Below are 22,483 nucleotides of genomic sequence, written 5' to 3'. Positions count from 1 at the left end.
ATGGTTCAACTATGTGATTGGTGATAGATTTTATTTTATTTTATGAAACAGCGGTGCTACTTATTACAAAAATTTTGTATTGGACCGTTTTCAGATATAAAAATTAAAGCATGTTACTTTTCTCCAAGTGTAGCAGAGAATTAATGCCTGTCACATAGATTTTTTTATTTTGTTTTTAAAAAAAAGAAACCCACCCATGCAAGCAAAAAAAAAAAGTCATTTCTCTATGTATTTTCGGAAAAATATTGTGTGTGGTAAAAAAAATTCTAAGGTAAAAACAGAAATAATTTTCTTAAAATTAAAATTAAAAAAATAGATTACTTACGGAACTCAAATACAGGTGGTTCATTGACCTTTCCGGTGTTTTTTAGGAATATTTATAGGTATGGGTTTACAATATCAGAAAATTTATTTCAATTTTTAATGAAGAAAGAATTTTCTACTGCACACAGTATTTTAGGAAATACATAAGCAAATAATTTATTTTATTTTTTTGCTTGCATTGATAGGTCCTATTTTTCAAAAGAAATGTCTATGGACATGTATTACTTCTCTATCACAGTTACAGAAAAATAATGTTGTTATGATATACGTATTTTCAATTAGGCCCGAGGGATTATTGGGAATTCTCGAAAAATTAAATTTTTTTAAATTTTTAATTTTCGGATATTATCGTAAACTGAATATAAAATTCATAATCTGAAAATTGAGATTCCCGGAAAAAAAAAAAAAAATTTCCTCTACCAAACACCCTTTAAGAGCGGTCAATATTCCTTAGCATATTTACTTTTTTCATTTTTCTAAAAAAAAAATTAAGTTTTGCGAGGTTACCAGTTGAATTTTTATTTCAATTTTTTAACTGAGTGCTGCGAGACCCCGTAGTACCAGTTTTAATAATTTTTGTTAAACAAAATCGAGTGCTACTAGGCATCCGCAACACTTATACGATTAGGTCACATGATAGAATCTTATATGCCCAATCTCCACCTTCCCTCTTATTATATAATTATAAGTTATAAAATGAGTGTTGCTAGCCTATCCTGCCGAGTTATATTCTATTATTGTAATATGTAATCGCGAACATTAAACTCATTTAAAAAAATAAAATAAAATGAATGAATAGGGTTAGCTCTATATCCCATATCGATGGGAGCTTGAGAAATAAAAGGATGAATTATATATGATAATTCGCGATCAATAATTATTTTTAGAATTTAAATTTACAATTTAATAATTTTGTTTAAGCTTGCATTTAATATATATTTTTATAAACTAAATTTATATGTTATAATAAATTTACGTATTAAGTTTTTTTAATAAAAAAACTTATAGATCATAGATCAAAATAAATGAATTAAAAGATTAAAAAAATCTTATCATATTAGAATTTTTGTTCCTTTAATTTTTTAAGATATATTACGATTGCCGAATACAAAAATAATTTCAGTTATTGTATAATAATACAATAAAATTTACATTTGGTATATAATAAATATAATAATAAGAGCATTATAATTAAATTGTTGTGTCTTAATGATTGATGTTACAAGATATTGGATTCGATAGCAACCAATTCACTCTTAAACAAGGATAGTTGCGTAACAGAACATGTACAATTTTTTTATTTTGATAAATTACAAGTATTTTCTATAAGAGGTAATTCTGTTCAAATTAAAAAAATCTACATCATGGTAAGGCTAGCTCTCGCAAAAAAACATATTTTATATTTACAAGAACTTAAACCCAAAATATTACTTAAATAGAATCAAGCATGTACTACTTAAACCAATCCCATAACATATACAAAATACTTTGTTGCCTACTTGCAAATATCTTAGGGCGGAAATAAAAAAATCATATGCAAAGGAAAAGAGAAGAGTATTTCTTCAAGAACTAATAAAACCTAGCCTTTAATTTAATAGATTTTTTTTTTTAAATTGGAACTAACAAACATGAGTGTGATTATGAACTACGAAATTCTACAACTTTTCTATCACTATATATATATATATATATATATATATATATGGCTTATCGTTTCTCAAGCTGCTTGAGATAATTTTATCTCCGGCTAGTAAATCGTAATCGTACAAAGATGAATCAATAGTGATAAAGGAAGAGAGAGAAAAAGGGAATCATAACCATGCAAAGGTGAATCAATTAATATATGAAAATAAATAAATAAAACGACGTAGTTTTGGAGTAGCAAGAGATAAACTTATCTCAAGCTGCTTGAAAAATATTTTTCCTATATATGTGTGTGTGTGTGTGGTTCAAATTTTCTCCTTCTAACGGAGAAGAAATTTTCTGCAGCAACCGATTTTCACTATGTGCCCCGGGGTACATAGTGAAAATATGAAAATCATTTTTTTCTTTCTCTACACGTCAGCAGACAACATTTGAGGATAGAGAAATTTTTTGCAGCTTTAATATTTTCACTATGTACCCTTCGGTTGCTGCTACATAAAATTTTTTCTCTATTGAATATATATATATATATATATATATATATATATATATATATATATATAGGGGCAACAATCAATCTAATCACTATTGATTTTCGTCAACCTAACACTTATCATTTATTGGGAATTAATTGTTATCAAAAAAAAAAAAAATGTTTACCACCTTCACAATCAATCTAATCACTATTGATTTTCGTCAACCTAACAGTTATCATTTATTGGGAATTAATAAATGCGATCCAATAATTTCTAATAAATGATAACCGTTAGATTGACGAGAATCAACGGTGATTAGGTTGGTTGTAAAGGTGGTAAACTTTTTTGGTTGTAAGTATATCATTCCCCATATATATATAGAGAGAGAGGTATGATCTTTTGACATCGGTGTCAAATTTGAAGTTTGACACCTTATTTGAGAGCCGTTAGATCAAAAAAGATCAACAACTCTGATTTGTAAGCATGTGATACCATTGATCTTTTTTGACGTGACGGCTCTCACATGAGGTGTCAAACTTCAAATTTGACACCGGTGTCAAAGGATCCTATCTCATATATATATATATCCTTGATAGGATCCTTTGACACCAGTATCAAATTTAACATTTGACACCTCATCTGAGAGCCGTTAGGTCAAAAAAGATCAACGGCTCTGATTTGTAAGCATGTGACATCATTGATCTTTTTTGATCTAACGGCTATCAGATGAGGTGTCAAAATTCAAATTTGATACTGGTGTCAAAGGATCCTACCTCATATATATATATATATATATATATATATATATATATATATATATATATATATATATATATATAACTATTTCTTGTCATTATGAAAATATGAAAGGTTATACACAATTAAATTTGCAACACTATATACATTAAAAAAAAATATTAATACTAGTTTTTTTTTTTGTAAGCAAATATATTAATACTAGTTATTATTTAAAGTTGTTTCAACTAATGTATACAATGCATTTGAATTTGTTAACAAAGATAGAATTTGATTGGGTGTGTGATATGATAGAGAACGCGGTTTTCAATTCATTTAAACTTATTTAGCTCATATGTGAAATTCGTGACAAAATATAATTCATGCAAAATATATATGAAAAATTTTGTTTCACAAGAAAATAAATTTGTGAATGATTCACAAATCAAAAATATTTATTAATATTGTGGTTGAGATTTATCTATCATCCGAAATTCCCCACCCTTGAATTTGTAGGCATTGGTATTATGATAGGTCTCGTAGAGACAATTTGAGAGTCAGATAATACTATATACTTCAATATATTTTATCAATAATATTAGAGTATTTCTTTATTTGTTATAAAATTGTCTCTAATTATTATGGTCTTAGTATGGATAAATGCCCTCAGGATAATTTAGGTAGACCTTGAGGATCTATGATGAGATAATGATCACGAGGATTTGAGTACGCTATTTGATTATTCGCTAAATATATATGTTCTTAGTCTATAGTTACCAAGAAAATTAATTGGTTGACTCAACTAGACTTGCACGACATCAGGCTACTTACAGGAGATCATGGAGATGCCTTAGCTGATGTTGTGGATGGATTCGTTAGTGGAATAAATTTCACTAAACATATCCATATATATATATAAACTCCACAAGGAATCCTTACAACATGTATCGTCTGATACAGTCTCTCATCGTAAGATAGTGTAAATCACCCTTAAACTTGAGGTTGTTCTCGATATTATGTCTAAGGATCATACTTTGATTGTACAATTATATTCGCCTGAAACAGTGGCGGACCCAAAAAAATTCTTGTATGTCTGCACATTTAGGACGGGGGTTCGGGGGTGCCGCCTTCGATTTTTTTTTAAGATCATAATCATGATCCAATTTTTGCTTCCACTTCAAAAATAAAGCTTTGATGAATCAACCAAAGTTTTAAGGAAATAATGGATAATGATAATTAAAAAATAGGAAGGTTAATCAATGCCCTTGTGGTTTACTCCAGAATCACTTATGCCCTTGTGATTTACAAAAGGGTTATGTTTTTTTATCACATATGTCTCTATGGTTTTTTACTTTTTACAAACCACAGGGGTATATGTGATAAAAAAAAAATACATGGGCATAGATGATTCTAAAACAAACTACAAGGGCATTGGTGAACTTTTCTCTAAAAAATAAATAAATACTACAAAAAGATATTTGTAAAATATAGTATAATTGTAGGGATTAATCGATCAAAAATCCATCTTTATCGATGTATATTTGATCCAAAGTTAGCCAGTTTTATTTCACAAAAAAAAAAACGTGAAAAATCTCATGTGATCTCCTCCACTTTACCTTTTTTCTTTCAATTTTTTTATTGTTTTATTTTTACTTGACTTGAATCACACCCCATTTGAATTTTTTTCTCAATTTTATATCTGCAAGTGCAGACAATAACAACCACTTGGGTCTGCCATTGGCCTGATATGTGGGGAGAACAATGTACGCTTGGATATGACTCAAGGACATAAGTATGGACACACCAAAATGATTCCTTATCTTTGTATGAGATTAGTTGTGCACAAGACACGAGTGGAAATCGTACTAGCACATGGGGATAGGCCTATAATTGGATTATAAGGAAATTTGAATCTTATGCAATAAGATCAAATAAGAGTGAAGATGACTTGTGTCCGAATGATATTCTAACACATGGGCTTGACCCATGTGGGGCACAAGGAAACTGCTGCATTGGTTGCTTGCCCCACAAGCCAAGGGGAGCTACCTTGAAAGATATTAGTTTGATGAGATCAAATCTTATCTTGTTTCAAATATAAAATTTGATAAGATACAAATTTAATGTGGTTATTTTTAATCTTATTTGAATTTTGTATTTCAAACTTTATAATTCGAATTTTGTAGTATCGAATTCAAAATTTAAATTAGTGAAAGATTGGATGGGATCAAATCATATAACAATTTAAATTAGGAATCTTTATTTTAATATGGAAGGAGATAAAGACCTTTTTGAATTCAAACTTGATGATATAAAATTTGAAATTCAAATGCAAGCTTTTAAATTTAAATTAGGATTTGATGAAATAAAATCCAATTCAAAGTGAAAGCATGAGAGAGAAGGCTTCTTGAAAATCCTCTTCAAATTAAAGAGGCTAGGCACAAAAAATAGGATAACATATAAGCATTCATGAACCAACTCTAGCGCCCCACTCTCTCCCTATCTCTTCATACTTGTACCCCAAGCTATACACATTTTCCTTCTACCTTGTTAGATCTAGCACACATTCAAGCAAGGAGGTTCTTGAGAAAGATTCTCCAAAGCCATTGACACCTATAGTGTGGATCACCGTCAGAGAATGTTGTACACTTCAACGTCTACTAGTGATCAAAATGTTTGAATTCAAAGAAAAGGAATAAAGGTATTAAACTTTATGTATCCGTATGATTTCTGCGTGACTTCTTTGAATGATTGCATGCTTCTACATGAATTTTATTGAGTAAAGATCCATTCGAATACATGTATATGTTTTCCGCATGAACAAAAATTGTTGTTGTTTATTCATATGCATGACTGCAACGTATTTACACAATAAAGATAATTTTAACTTTCAAGTGCTTCATCAACCCCACTTTTCCCCCCTTAATTGTTATTGAGCTACATAACATGATATATAATTTCATTTTATTTCTTGGCTAAAAGATATTGGATTCAATCAATTATAATTTTTCTTATTATTTTATTTATGAATAAATCATGGGCATCACGTTTTCTTTATATCTCAAATTAAATTACAAATTTTTATCATATTATATTTAATTAATTGAAACAAATTTTTTAAAAATAAAATAAGATACGGTTTGATCGTTATTAACATAAGTTGAATACTATGAATAGATACTCCACACACACACACACACACACACACACACACACACACAAAATACTATGAATAGAATCTACCAAAACAAACAAGAATACTATGAATAGAGAAGATCAATATAAATATATCTTTATTAATTTTTAATTTTTAATTAAACTTTAAATCAATTTATATCAATCTTGAAATTTTATTGATATTATTTAATCAATTATATTAGCATATTATTATATTATTTTTAGTATTAATGTTAATTGTGTATATATTTTTACTTGATTTTTATCACTACTAAAAAGTTTCCATGTTCCAAATGGAAACCTAATGTTACAAAAAAAAAAAAGCTTTAAATATGTAACAAATTAAAAACCTAGGAAGTGATTCGAAATAGATAAGCCAAACTTGATATAGGTCGTCTAACAGAAGAGTTCCTAGAGTATGGTTCAAGAATCAGGATAATTTACGGTAGACTTATTTACGTTATTTTAGGGATAGTTATCTTATCTCAATTTTAAAAATTTCATCCTTTTTATATATTTATCTTGTGTTTAGTTTATTATGCATTTTATCTTATTTTTAATAACTTATCTGTTTTTGGAAAATGTTATATGATTAGTTAGGATTTATTTGATTTTGTCATTGAGATAAACATATCTTTTATCTACATTACGTGAGGTAGTTTTGATATTATAATTGAATAAAATTACATACTCTTCATCAAGAACGGCATTGTTTGTTTATCTTGATATATTTGAAGCTTAGTTTTCACGCTAATCTAGTGGTATCAAAACTAAACTCTGAATCTTTAACAGATTCAATCCACCTTCTCGAACCGTGCACTCGCCAAAACCTTGTGAAAATCTTTAAATAGATATACAAGCAGAAAGTGTTTGATACACAAAGATGAGAATTTTGTGAGATGAAACTCTTGAGGCCGTCCATTCTGAATTGGATTTTGATGTTGCGTTTTATGGGACCTCAGGGTGTTTTGATGGGCCTTATAACACATGTTGCCCTCATGGTTAGGGGTAGTATTTATTCCTTATACAACATCATGTGTAGATCCCAACAAAACACCATATTCCCAAGAAACCAACATCAAACTCCAACATGGCATCGACGGCTTGGAAATCTATGCCTTCTGGGCATTGCTGGCAAGAAGCAGTGCTGCACCTTCTGCCATATCTTCAGTTGCATCCTATATCATGGAGGCCAATGGAATCGGTGGACACAAAGGCGATGGCGAAAAATATTGTAAGTGTCTTGAAATTATAATTATAATTTTTGTTTGAAGTTATAATTTGCGAAATATTAGTTTCATGTTGTAGAAGATTAGTATCTCATGTTATAGACACAAAGCATGTGTGATCAATTTATTTATTTATTTGTTTTAAAAGAATGAGCCTCACATGCTTTGTATCAATGACATAAGATAATAGTTTTCTACAATATATGAGACATAATTTTCCTATAATTATTTATGAATATGTCTGTTATGGATATATATCATATCCTAACTACCTACTTAAGAGATTATCAAAGGATAAAGACTCAATTATCCTAACAATATCAAACAGAAAAGATACTCAAGATAGAGTCTTCATCTCAACAGAAAGGAAGTTGAATCCTACTGTAACTAGGAGATCTAAACAAATCCTATAGGTAACCCTTATAAATATGAGGCTAAAGACCTCAGGTACACACTTTTAACCTATTTACTATTGCTGCCAACACTGTGCACACACCCACGTCTTGGCTATAAGCCTATTGCTTGTGCGCAGTGATTGAGATATTGGCTATAAGCCAAATACATACCTAATCCTACGGTATCTCTGAGCGCATACCATATGGTATAACAATATGGTCTTTCTAAGACCTAACATTGGCGTCGTCTGTGGGGATGTTAAATTTCGATTCCCATTCCACGATGAAGAACACATGTGTCCAGCAATGCTCAACCCCTACCGCCGCCGCATCAGATTGCCCTCTGTTATCTTCAATCGGAGACAGAACTAGTTCTGGTGGAGGTGCAAGTCGGAGAGGTCGGCACAGAACAACCTTCATTCGTGACCCAGGGCAACCCAACAGCGGAGTCTGCACGTCCACAAAATAACCAGCCCAGAAGTGCGGATCATGTAGTTACTACCGCCATGAATGCGCAAAGGATGCAAGAAATAGAGAACAGGTTCCTGGCTCAACAAAGGCTCAATGCCCAGAGGATGGAGGCATTTGAGGACGAGCTGCGAAACCAAAACGCTGAAGGCCGAGCTGGAGGAGCAGCCCTTGAAGGCCGAGATGGAAGAACAAGCCGAGCTCAAAATGAAGGACCGCAACATCAGAACTCGACAGCTAAAAATGGCCGAGACCCTCGCCATGACAACCAGTAGGAAGGTGGAGGACAATCTAAGAACCAATGAGATAATTATCTCCATGATGAGGAGGCTAATGATAGCCCATTTACTGATAGGCTCATGAACTTGGCAATTCCGCCGAGATTCAAAAGTTCCAGGATACCCCCTATGACGGAAGCCAGGACCCAGATGCTCATCTGGAGGCATTCAAGATCGAGATGTTGTTCAACGGGATAACTGGACCTATCAAGGCCAGAATCTTTGCGACGACATTGACAGGTCAGGTGATGGCATGGATAACGAGGCTCGCTAGGAACTCAATTGATTCGTCTGAGGACCTGGCTCGGACTTGCCGCTTGAAATTCGCCACGAGTAGAGCACACCCCATGCCGGCCTATGCTTTAGGAAGAATTCAGAAAAAGGAGAATGAAACGTTGAGGAAGTACCTTGATCGATTTAAAGATGCAGCCCTCAAGGTTCGTAACCTAACTGAGTCGGTCCACCTGCATTTAATCATCTCGAGTTTGGATGGTGATTCTCCACTTGCTAAATCTATCTACAAGAACGCGATCAACGATCTGAAGGAATTTCGATGAAGGTCGGACAAGTACTTCAACGTTGAGGACATGCAGAAGGCTTATGGAGAGTCAAGAAGACGGAGCCCGAATCACCGGATTCCAAGCAAGAAAAACAAAGACAGGGATCAGCGGGGATCGAAAAAAGGAGCCAAAACTCATGACAAGAGATCGGATGAATGATCTCCGAGAACCAAATATGACAGTTACACATCATTGAACATGTACAGATCTCAAATATGGAAAGAAGTGGCTCAAACCGAGATGCGTAATGTCGAAAGGCCTCGACCCCTCAAGAGCAAGGGCGGATTGGATAGAAACAAATACTGTGTTTTTCATGATCAGAATGGTTACATCATGGATGACTGCTAGGATCTTCGAGATGCCATTGAGAAGCATATCAGAGAGGGAAAAATTGAAGCAATACATCATCCGAACTTAGGGCAAGAAAAATAGTAAGCAAAGGCAGAGAAGCCGGAGCAGAAGTCACAGGCCGAAGAGGGAGGAGAGGAAAGATCGGGAACAAGACCGCCCTCCAAAAGGAAAAAAGGTCGAAGACAAAGAGGAGGAGTTCCAAGAAGCTAAATTTGAGTGCAATGTGATAAGTAGAGCCCTGGGTGGAGGAGGTGACACTGCAAATGCAAGAAGAAAATACCTAAAAGAGGTTATGTCGGTCAGAGGTAGATCAACCTTCAAAGGAAGAGCCAGCAATCCTGCTCCCCCAAGGCTCTTCTTTACTCAAGAAGACCTAGAAATGGTCGTACCTGGACATACTGATGGCTTGTGATTACCGAGGTGCTAGTTAACTGTCGGGTTAAGAGAATCTTCCTTGATCATGGAAGTTCGGCTGACATACTTTTTGGAGTGCTTTCCAAAGGATGAATTTAGATGAACAAGACTTGAAACCCTGCGCCACCGAGTTGATTGCCTTTAATGGAGAGCCATCTCCTCCAAATGGTTACATAAACTTGAAGTTGACCTTAGGAACAAAGGAAGAGTTTCGAGCTGGAAGGGTTTGGTTCATGGTAGTAGATGCACCTTCCTCCTACAATGTGATTATTGGCCGACCTACAATCCATGAGTGGGACATGTTAGTTTCCACTAAACATCAAGCACTAAAGATGGTGGGATCAAAGAACAAGGTCATCACCATAAGAGGAGATCAGAAAGAGTCTAAAGAATGTTACTATGAGGCATTAAGGGTCATTCATGGAGGGCCATCATCTCCCCCTAGAATTAAAAATGGAAGTAAAGCCTCCATTAGAGACCAGTCGGTGTACCCATGTGGAAACGAAGTAAATTTGGTCGAATTAGACATGAGGGAGGAGCTCCAAGCACCTCGTCTAGAGCCCCAAGGAGAGTTGGAAGACGTCAGCATCGGGGAGGACGATAAACGCTACACCAAGGTGGGAAAGGGCCTGGAGGCCGAAGTAAAGAAGGAACTAGTCTCATTTCTCAATGAGAATTTTGACGCCTTCGCATGGAAGGCATCAGAGATCCCAGGGATATATCCAACCTTTTACTGTCACAAGCTTTCTATGTACCCCAGGTCAAAACCAATGTCCCAAAAGAAGAGGAAAATAGGTCATGACCGACGTTAGGTTTTGAATGAGCATGTGGACGAGTTGTTAGAAGCTGGCTTCATCAGAGAAATACAATACACCACGTGGCTCTACAACGTTGTGATTGTGAAAAAACCTAGTAAAAAATGGAGAATTTGTGTAGATTACACCGACCTCAATAAGGTCTGCCCGAAGGACTCTTATCCAATGCCTAATATAGATCAGCTAGTTGACAATTCATCAGGATTTCAGCTACTGTCATTCATGGATGCGTACTCCGGGTATAATCGAATCCCACTACATCTAGATGACCACGAGAAGACTGCATTCATCTCGGAGAAGAGAAATTTCTGCTATAATTTCATACCATTCGGCCTTAAGAATGTCGAGGCGACTTCCCAAAGGATGATGAACTGTGTCTTCCAAAATCAAATTGGAAGGAACCTGGAAGTATACATCGACGACATGATCGTCAAATCGGTGCATATAGCTACACATGTAGCCGACCTAAGAGAGACTTTCGAGCAATTGAGAGCTCGAAAAATCAGACTGAACCCAGCCAAGTGCGCTTTCGGGGTACCAGCTGGGAAATTCTTGGGCTTCATGCTCACCAACAGGGGAATTGAAGTCAACCCTGACAAATGCAAGGTTATCCTAGAGATGAAGCAACCAAAAAACAAAAAAGAAATCCAGTTGTTCACAGGTCGCCTGGCAGCCTTAACCAGGTTTTTGCCAAGGTCGGCAGAAAAAGCCTTGTCTTTCTTCAAATTCCTAAAAAAAGAGGCGGAATTCGGATGGGGGGAAGACTGGAAAAGGGCATTTAAAGAAATAAAGAGGTGTCTGGCCACCCCACCTGTGTTGTCAAAGCCAGAGCCCAGAAAGATGTTAATTTTATATCTCTATGTGGGTGAAGGGGCCATTAGTGTCGCCCTAGTAAGAGAGACTAATAAGGGACAACAACCGATATACTTTGTAGGGTGGACATTGCAAGGACCTGAACTTCGGTATCAAAAGCTTGAAAATGTGGCATTCACCTTGCTTACCACGGCAAGAAGGCTACGACCTTACTTTCAAGGGCATCGAGTGGTTGTAAGAACCAACCAGCCCATCAGACAAGTACTACATAAGCCGGATCCAGCTGGGAGGATGATCAACTGGGCCGTTGAGCTCTCAGAGTTCGACATATCGTACGAACCTCGACAGGCAATCAAGTCCCAGGAATTGGCCGACTTCGTCTTGGAACTTACCTCCTCCAAAGGAAAAGAAAAAGAGAATGAGGACCTTTGGACAATATACGTTGACGGATCCTCAAACTCGAAGGGAAGTGGAGCCGGGATGATAATAGAAAGCCCAGAGGGAGTGTCCATTATACACTCACTCCACCTTGCATTTTCGACCTAAAATAATCAGGTCGAATATGAGGCCTTCATTGCAGGAATTGTGCAGGAAAAGGAGCACGGAGTAAGAAAGATAAAAATCCTTAATGACTCACAGCTGGTAACTTCGCAAGTTGAAGGGGAGTATCAAGTCAAGGGGCCATTTATGATGAAGTATCTCCAACAAGTTAAGGAAATGTTGGCTGAATTCGAAGAGACGATGGTCTGGTAGATACCTCGAAATGAGAATAGCAGAGCATACATCTTGTCAAAGCTCTCCAGCTCGAAGGGATCGAGAAATCATCGAACGATGATACAACAGAGCTTCCCAGAGCCGACCTGCATGATGGTCATAACTGAGAATGATGACTGGAGAAGGCCAATAGTAACCAACTTGGAGAAAGGAATTCTTTCAGATGAGGTCCAAGAGGCCAGGAAGCTCGTAAGGAACTCGGCTTGTTACACTATTGTAGGAGGGCAACTTTATAAAAAGGGCTTTTATACATCTATGCTTAAATGCCTAAGTAAGAGTGAGGCAGATTACACCCTGACCGAGATCCATGAGGGCATCAATGGGCATCACATGGGAGGAAAAACTCTAGCAAGAAAAGCACTAAGGGCAGGATATTACTGGCCTACCATAGAAGCGGATGCGAAGGAACATGTGAAAAGATGTGAACAATGTCAGAAGCATGCACTCATCCTTCATGCACCTCCTGAAGAGCTGCAAACTATCACAGGACCTTGGCCGTTCTACAAGTGGGGGATAGACCTGGTAGGGCCTTTCACTACGGCTGAAGGACAACTCAAATGGTTGATAGTAGCAGTAGACTACTTCACTAAGTGGATCGAGGTCGAACCCCTCACCACCATAATGTCGGCAAGGATTCAAAGATTCCTCGAAAGAAACCTTATAAGCCGATTTGGAATTTTAGCCGAGGTCATCACGGACAACGGAACACAATTCGCTGATAAGAAATTTCAAGAGTTGATGGCAAATTTCAAGATCAAACATCGGTTCGCCCCCCAGCCTGGTAGGGGCCTTTGCCAATGCTATTGCTCAACCATTGTCCGTTTGTCTGAGGATACTCAACTGACGCGAACCGATGTTTGATCTTGAAATCAGCCATCAACTCTTCAAATTTCTTATCAGCGAATTGTGTTCCGTTGTCCGTGATGACCTCAGCTGGAATTCCAAATCGGCTTATAAGGTTTCTTTCAAAGAATCTTTGAATCCTTGCAGACGTTATGGTGGTGAGGGGTTCGGCCTCGATCCACTTAGTGAAGTAGTCTACTACTACTATCAACCATTTGAGTTGTCCTTCAGCCACAGTGAAAGGCCCTAGAAAGTCCATCCCCCACTTGTAGAACGGCCAAGGTGCTATGATAGTTTGCAGCTCTTCAAGAGGTGCATGAAGGATGAGTGCATGCTTCTAACATTGTTCACATGTTCCTTCACATCCGCTTCCATGGTAGGCCAGTAATATCCTGCCTTGAGTGCTTTTCTTGCAAGAGCTTTTCCTCCCGTGTGATACCCATTGATGCCTTCATGGATCTCGGTCAAGGCATAATCTGCATCACTCTCTAACTTAGGAATTTAAACATAGGTGTATAAAAAGCCCTTTTTATAAAGCTGCCCTTCTACAATAGTGTAACAAGCCGAGTTCCTAACGAGCTTCCTGGCCTCTTGGACCTCATCGGGAAGAATTCCTTTCTCCAAGTAGGTTACTATTGGCCTTCTCCCGTCATCATTCCCAGTTATGACCATCACGCAGGTCGGCTCTGGGATGCTCTACTGTATTATCGTTCGATGATTTCCCGATCCCTTCGAGCTGGCGAGCTTTGACAAGATGTCTTCTCTGCTATTCTCATTTCGAGGTATGTACTGGACCACAGTCTCTTCTAATTCGGCCAACAGTTCCTTAACTTGTTGGAGATACTTCATCATAAGGGGCCCCTTGGCTTGATACTTCCCTTCGGCTTGCGAAGTTACCAGCTGTGAGTCACTGAGGATTTTTATCTTTCTTGCTCCGTGCTCCTTTGCCTGCACAATTCCTGCAATGAAGGCCTCATATTCGGCCTGATTATTTTAGGTCAGAAATGCAAGGTGGAGTGAGTGTTCAATGGACACTCCCTCTGGGCTTTCTCTTATCATCCCGGCTCTACTTCTCTTCGAGTTTGAGGATCCGTCAACGTATATTGTCCAAAGGTCCTCATTCTCTTTTTCTTTTCCTTTGGAGGAGGTAAGTTCCAGGATGAAGTCGGCCAATGCTTGGGACTTGATTGCCTGCCGAGGTTTGTACGATATGTCGAACTCCGAGAAATCAACGACCTAGTTGATCATCCTCCCAGCTAGATCCGGCTTATGTAGTACTCGTCTGATGGGCTGGTTGGTTCTTACGACCACTCGATGCCCTTGAAAGTAAGGTCAGAGCCTTCTTGCCGTGGTAAGCAAGGGGAATGCCAGCTTTTCAAGCTTCTGATACCGAAGTTCAGGTCCTTGCAATGTTCGCCCTACAAAGTATATCGGTTGTTCTCCCTTATTAGTCCCTCTTACTAGGGCGGGACTAATGGCCTCTTCACCCACACAGAGATATAAAATCAACGTCTCTCCGAGATCTGGCTTTGACAACACAGGTGGGGTGGCCAGGCACCTCTTTATTTCTTCAAATGCCCTTTTGCAGTCTTCCCCTCATCCGAATTTCACCTCCTTTTTTAGAAGTTTGAAGAAAGGCAAGGCTTTTTCTGCCGACCTTGGTAGAAACCTGGTTAAGGCCGCCAGGCGACCTGTGAGCTGCTGGATTTCTTTTTTGTTTTCTGGTTGCTTCATCTCGAGGACGACCTTGCATTGTCAGGGTTGACTTCAGTTCCCCTTTTGGTGAGCATGAAGACCAAGAATTTCTCAGCTGGTACCCCGAAAGAAGATTTGGCTGGGTTCAGTCTGATTTTTCGAGCTCTCAATTGCTCGAAAGTCTCTCTTAGGTCCGCTACTTGTGTAGCTATATGCACCGATTTGACGATCATGTCGTCGATGTATACCTCCAGGTTCCTTCTAATTTGATTTTGGAAGACACACTTCATCATCCTTTGGTAAATCGCCCCATCATTCTTGAGGCCGAATGACATGACATTGTAGCAGAAATTTCCCTCTCTGAGATGAATGTGGTCTTCTCGTTGTCATCTGGATGTAGTGGGATTTGATTATACCCGCAGTACGCATCTATGAATGACAGTAGCTTAAATCTTGATGAATTATTAACTAGCTGTTCTATATTAAGCATTGGATACGAGTCTTTTAGGCATACCTTATTGAGGTCGGTGTAATCTACACAAATTATCCATTTTCCACTGGGTTTTTTGACCATCATAATGTTGGAGAGCCACGTGGTGTATTGTATTTCTCTGATGAAGCCAGCTTCTAACAACTCGTCCACATGCTCATTCAAAGCCTGACGTCGGTCAAGACCTATTTTTCTTTTCTTTTGGGACACTGGTTTTGACCCGGGGTACATAGAAAGCTTGTGACAGAAAAGGTTGGATCTATCCCTGGATCTCCGATGCCTTCCATGAGAACACGTCAGAATTCTCATTGAGAAATGAGACTAGTGCCTTCTTTACTTCGGCCTCCAGGTCCTTTCCCAACTTGGTACAGTGTTTACCGTCCTCCACGATGCTGACGTCTTCCAGCTCTCCTTGGGGCTCTAGACGAGGTGCTTGGAGCTCCTCCCTCATGTCCAATTCGATCAAATTTACTTCATTTCCACATGGGTACACCGACTGGTCTCTAATGGAGGCTTTACTTCCATTTTTTATTGTAGGAGGAGATGATGGCGCTCCGTGAATGATCCTTAATATCTCATAGTAACATTCTCTAGACTCTTTCTGATCTCCTCTTATGGTGATGACCTCGTTCTTTGATCCCACTATCTTTAGTGCTTGATGTTTAGTGGAAACTAACATGTCCCACTCATGGATTGTAGGTCGGCCAATAATCACATTGTTGGAGGAAGGGGCATATACTACCACGAACCGAACCCTTCCAGCTCGAAACGCTTCCTTTGTTCCTAAGGTCAGCTTCAAATCTATGTAACCCTTTGGAGGAGATGGCTCTCCATTAAAGCCAATCAACTCGGTGGCGCAGGGTTTCAAGTCTTGTTCATTTAAATTCATCCTTTGGAAAGCACTCCAAAATAGTATGCCAGCCAAACTTCCATGATCAAGGAAGATTCTCTTCACCCGGCAGTTAACTAGCACTCTAGTAATCACCAAGCCATCAGTATGTCCAGGTACGACCATTTCTAGGTCTTCTTGAGTAAAGAACAGCCTTGGGGGAGCAGGATTGCTGGCTCTTCCTTTGAAGGTCGATCTATCTCTGACTGACATAACCTCCTTTAGGTATTTTCTTCTTGCATTTGCAGTGTCACCTCCTCCACCCATGGCTCCACTTATCACATTGCACTCAAATTTAGCTTCTTGGAACTCCTCATCTTTGTCTTCGACCTTTTTTCCTTTTGGAGGGCGGTCTTGTTCCCGATCTTTCCTCTCCTCCTTCTTCGGCCTGTGACTTCTGCTCCGGCTTCTCTGCCTTTGCTTACTATTTTTCTTGCCCTAAGTTCGGATGATGTATGGCTTCAATTTTTCCCTCTCTGATATGCTTCTTAATGGCATCTCGGAGATCCTAGCAGTCATCCATGATGTAACCATTCTGATCATGAAAAGCACAATATTTGTTTCTATCCAATCCACCCTTGCTCTTGAGGGGTCGAGGCCTTTCGACATTACGCATCTCGGATTAAGCCACTTCTTTCCATATTCGAGATCTGGACATGTTCAATGGTGTGTAACTGTCATATTTGGTTCTCGGAGATCATTCATCCGATCTCTTGTCATGAGTGTCGGCTCCTTTTTTCGATCCTCGCTGATCCTTGTCTTTCTTTTTCTTGCTTGGACTCCGACGATTCGGGCTCCGTCCTCTTGACTCTCCATAAGCCTTCTGCATGTCCTCAACGTCGATGTACTTGTCTGACCTTCGTCGAAATTCCTCCAGATCGTTGACCAGGTTCTTGTAGATTGATTTAGCGAGTTGAGAATCTCCATCCAAACCCGAGATGATTAAATGCAGGTGGACCGACTCAGTTATGTTTCAAACCTTGAGGGCTGCATCTTTAAATTGATCGAGGTACTTCCTCAATGATTTATTCTCCTTTTGCCGAATTCTTCCTAAAGCATAGGCTGGCATGGGGTGTGCTCTACTCGTGGCAAAATTCGTGCGAAAAGTCCGAGCCAGGTCCTCAAATGAATCAATTGAGTTCTTAGGGAGCCTCGTTATCCATGCCATCGCCTGACCTGTCAATGTCGTCGCAAAGATTCTGGCCTTGATAGGTCCAGTTATCCCGTTGAACAACATCTCGGTCTTGAATGCCTCTAGATGAGCATCTGGGTCCTGACTTCCGTCATAGGAGGTATCCTAGCACTTTTGAATCTCGGCGGAATTGCCAAGTTCATGAGCCTCTCAGTAAATGGGCTATCATTAGCCTCCTCATCATGGAAATATTTATCTCATTGGTTGTTGGTCTGTCCTCCGCCTTCCTGTTGGTTGTCATGGTGAGGGTCTCGGACATTTTCAGCTGCCGAGTTCTGACGTTGCGGCCCTTCATTTTGAGCTGGGCCTGTTCTTCCATCTCGGCCTTCAGGGGCTGCTCCTCCAGCTCGGCCTTCAGTGTTTTGGTTTCGCGCCTCGGCCTCAAATGCCTCCATCCTCTGGGCATTGAGTCTTTGTTGAGCCAGGAACCTGTTCTCCATTTCTTGCATCCTTTGCAGGATTGCATTGATGGCGGTAGTAACTACGTGATCCTCACTTCTGAGCTGGTTATTTTGCAGACGTGCAGACTCCGTTGTTGGGTTGCTCTAGGTCACAAAAAGAGGTTGCTCTGTGTCGTCCTCTCTGACTTGCACCTCCACCAGAACTGGTTCTGTCTTCGATTGAAGATAATCGATGGCAGTCTGATGCGGCGGCGGTAGGGGCTGAGCATTGGTGACATCAAACGGGTGTTCGTCATCATGGAATGGGAATCAAAATTTAACGTCCCCACAGACGGCGTCAATGTTAAGTCCTAGAAAGATCGTATTGCTATACCGTATGGTATGCGCTCAGAGATACCGTAGAATTAGGTATGTATTTGGCTTATAGTCAATATCTCAATCACTGCGCACAAGCAATAAGCTTATAGCCAAGACGTGGGTGTGAGCACAGTGTTGGCAGCAATAGTAAATAGGTTAAAAGTGTGTACCTGGAGTCTTTAACCTCATATTTATAAGGGTTACCTCTAGGGTTTGTTTAGATCTCCCAGTTGCAGTAGGATTCGAGTTCCTTTCTGTTGAGATAAGGATTCTATCTTGAGTATCTTTGCTGTTTAATATTGTTAGGATAATTGAGACTTTATCCTTTGATAATCTCTTAAGTAGGTAGTTAGGATATGATATATATCTATAACAGAGGTGATCGTCCTCGTAAATTTGGTGAAGATATATATGTTAGTGGGTATTTAGGATAATTTTGTTAGGAGATATGCATCATAATAATGGGTTGTTTTATTTGTGTTTAATTTGTTGCAGTAGATGATTACTAATTTGAATTATATTTATTTTTTTAAACTTTCTTCTTGTGGATTACAAAAATCAATCATAGAAGAATTAGTTTTTTCATTGCATTTTTCATAAAAAAAAATTAATCATGTATGTAACAACTTGTATCAAAGAAGAACAAATTCTTGTTACGTACAGATTTGTTACTGAAAAGTTGAGCTCTATGGAGCAAGTTCTCCCTCAAGCACGTAAGTGCTATAAAAAACTAATTTTTCTTTTATTGATTTTTTTAATCCACACGGGAGAAAGTTTAAGCAGATAAAATACAAGTTAAAATTAGTAACCACCCACTACAACAATTAAATAGAAATGAAACAATCCAATGTCATTATGCATATCTCATAATAAAATTATCTTAAACTACCCACTAACATATCGCTAACAAGATACTCTCGCTCCACCATTGCATAAGGGCACATGTGACGGAAATTAACAAATATTTCTCATCTCGGACTTTGTTTCGCCATAATAGATTTTAATTGTGGACCCTCGTTAATAATGATTTACCCAAGATGTGGATGGAGAATCTTGAGAATCGAAATATCTAGTGCTCCCAGACCAATGCACCACTATAAAGAGAGAGGAGAGAGAGGAAGAAGGAGGAGGAGAGAGGGGGACCGAGAAATTAATTTTCAGAATCGGGATAGGCAAGTCCACACTTTACCAAATTTTGCTAGTAGCATAGGTTAAGATTTCTCTACCTATTTAGGGTTAAGGATAAGAAAGTATTTGGATTATGTAAACAATTTTTGTTTCTATCCTTTAATCAGTTAGTTTCTTATATAGTTTTTTTTATATATAGATGCCTTTCCAATAATTAAAATAACTTTGATTTCATAGAATCTCTAATATGATATAAGAGAAGTTTCATCCTGGGTGACTTTTTTGCTATTTTTTTGTTGCAAAGTTTCCAAAAGTTGGGGGTCTACGTCATCCTTTACCAACTCCTAATGTCCCAATTTTTTTCAATAAAGCCCATTGTTGCTCTTCCAAATGTCGTTCTTGACGAATTTGGAGGAGAAATTTTAGTTCTTGTAGCTTATATTTGTTTGCCATGACATTCCCATTGATTTTTGTTCCAGCAAATGACATTGTTATTTTAGCAAATGACATTTGTGCTGAAGTTATTCGTCTTCTTATTTGGTAAGTAATATCTCAACCAGCTTTTTAGGTTGATGGTCTTCCAACTATTTTTTGAGTTAATTTTCCAGCAACCTTTATCCTTTCGACATTTTCGGCATCCCTGAATTATCTTTTTAGCAAAGTTTTGAGGGCATTTTTAGTAAAACATTGGGCAAGACTTTTTTTTTATCTTTTTAGTATGCAAGTTCTACCATCCATCTTTGTTTATATGTAGAAACTCGATTTTGACAACATTGAGCCCCACTATTATGTTGATGTTCTGGATCGATCAAGATTATCTGGGATACATGTGGTTTATCCCAAATATATATATATGTGTGTGTGTGTGTGTGTGTGTGTGTGTGTGTGTGTGTGTGTGTGTTATGGATATATATCATATCCTAACTTCCTACCTAATAATCCACTATAGGATAAACATCCAATTTATCCTAACAATAGTAAACAACAAAGCTACTCATGATAGAGTCATTATCCCAGCAGAAAGGAAGTTGAATCATGCTACAACTGGGATATCTACACAAGCCCAAGAGGTAACCCTTATAAATAAGATGTTAAAGACCCCAGGTACATATTTTTTGACCTACTTTACTATTGCTGCCAACACTATGCACGCACCCACATCTTGGTTATAAGCCTATTGCGTGTGTGCAGTGATTGGAGTGTTGGCTATAAGCCAATTTAGATACCTATCTCTAGGGTATCTCTGAGTGCATACCATACGGTATAACAATACGGTCTTCTAGGACCTTACATTGGCACCGTCAGTGGGGGCGATAAATTTTGATTCTCCTTCCATGATGACAAACACTCGTGCGACATCCAGCAACGCTCAACCCCAACCGCCGCCGCACCAGTCTTCCATAGGACGTCTCCAAGAGATTTCCAACTCGGTCTTGGTGGAGGTGCAAGTCGGAGAGGTCGGCACTGAGCAACCACACTTCGCGACCCGAAACAACCCAGCGACGGATTTCGTATGCCAACCACCACAGAACGATCAACCCAGAGCTGATGATCATGTGGTTAATACCGCCCTGAATGCGATCCTACAAAGGATGCAAGAGATGGAAAATAGGTTCCTGGCTCAACAAAGGTTAGATGCTCAGAGAATTAAGGCATTTGAAGCCGAACTGCGAAATCAGAACACTGAAGGCCGAGCTAGAAGAGAGGGCCAGGCTGAAACTGGTGGGCGAGAATGCTGAAACACGGCAACGGAACATGCTCAAGATCCTCACAACGAGAACCAACATGAAGGCGGAGGTCAGGGCAACGACCAATGAGATAACTATCTCCATGATGAAGATGCTAATTATAGCCCGTTCACTGAGAGGCTCATGAACTTGGCAATTCCGCCGAGATTCAAAAGTGCCAAAATACCCCTTATGACGGATGTCAAGATCCAGACGCCTATTTGGAGGCGTTCAAGACTGAGATGCTATTCAACGGGATAACTGGACCTATTAAGGCTAGATTTTTCGCTACGACCTTGACAGGTCAGGCAATGGCGTGGATAACCAGGGGAGCCTGTGGCGAAACTTAAGGAAGCAGCCCTCAGGTACGAAACTTAACTAAGTCAGTCCACTTGCACTTAATTATCTAGGGACTGGATGGTGACTCTCCACTCGCCAAATCCATTTATAAGAACCCGATCAACGACCTGGAGGAATTTCGACAAAGGTCAGATAAATATACCGACGTCAAAGATATGCAGAGAGCCTATGGCGAATCCAGGGGTCGAATCTCGAATCGCCGGAGTCCGAGCAAGAGGAACAAACATAGAGATCAGCGAGAATCAAAGAAGGCATCTCACTCTCATAGCAATAGGCCAGACGAACGTTCTCCAAGAACTAAGTATGACAGCTATGCACCATTAAACATGTCCACATCTCAGATATGGAAAGAAGTGGCTCAAACTGAGATGTGTAATGTTGAAAGGTCTCGACCTATTAAAAGCAAGGCTAGCTTGGACAAAAACAAGTATTGTGCTTTTCATAACCAGAATAGCCACACAACAGATGATTGTTGGGATCTTCGAGATGCCATTGAGTCCCTGGGGAGCCTGGTTATCTACGCCATTGCCTGCCTGTCAAGGTCGTAGCAAAAATTCTGGCCTTAATAGGTTCAGTTATCCCGTTGAATAACATCTCAGTCTTGAACGCCTCCAAATGGGCATCTAGATCTTGACTTCCGTCATAAGGGGGTATTTTGGTACTTTTGATTCTCAGTGGAATTGCCAAGTTCATGAGCCTCTCAGTGAACGAGTTATCATTAGCATCTTCATCATGGAGATAGTTATCTCCTTGGTCGTTGCACTGACCTCCGCCTTCATGTTGGTTCTCGTTGTGAGGATCTCAAGCATGTTCCGTTGCCGGGTTTCGGCATTCTCGCTCACAAGTTTCAGCCTGGCCCTCTCTTCCAGCTCGGCCTTCAGTGTTCTGATTTCGCAGTTCGGCTTCAAATGCCTCCATTCTCTGAGCATCTAACCTCTGTTGAGCCATGAA

Source organism: Gastrolobium bilobum, unplaced genomic scaffold (genome assembly GCF_033153095.1).
Source record: "Gastrolobium bilobum isolate Gb01-03AN ecotype WA unplaced genomic scaffold, APGP_CSIRO_Gbil_v1 utg10432, whole genome shotgun sequence".
In the NCBI taxonomy this organism is placed as follows: domain Eukaryota; kingdom Viridiplantae; phylum Streptophyta; class Magnoliopsida; order Fabales; family Fabaceae; genus Gastrolobium; species Gastrolobium bilobum.
The sequence above is the reverse complement of the archived record's forward strand: the minus strand, read 5'-3'. Positions refer to the sequence as shown.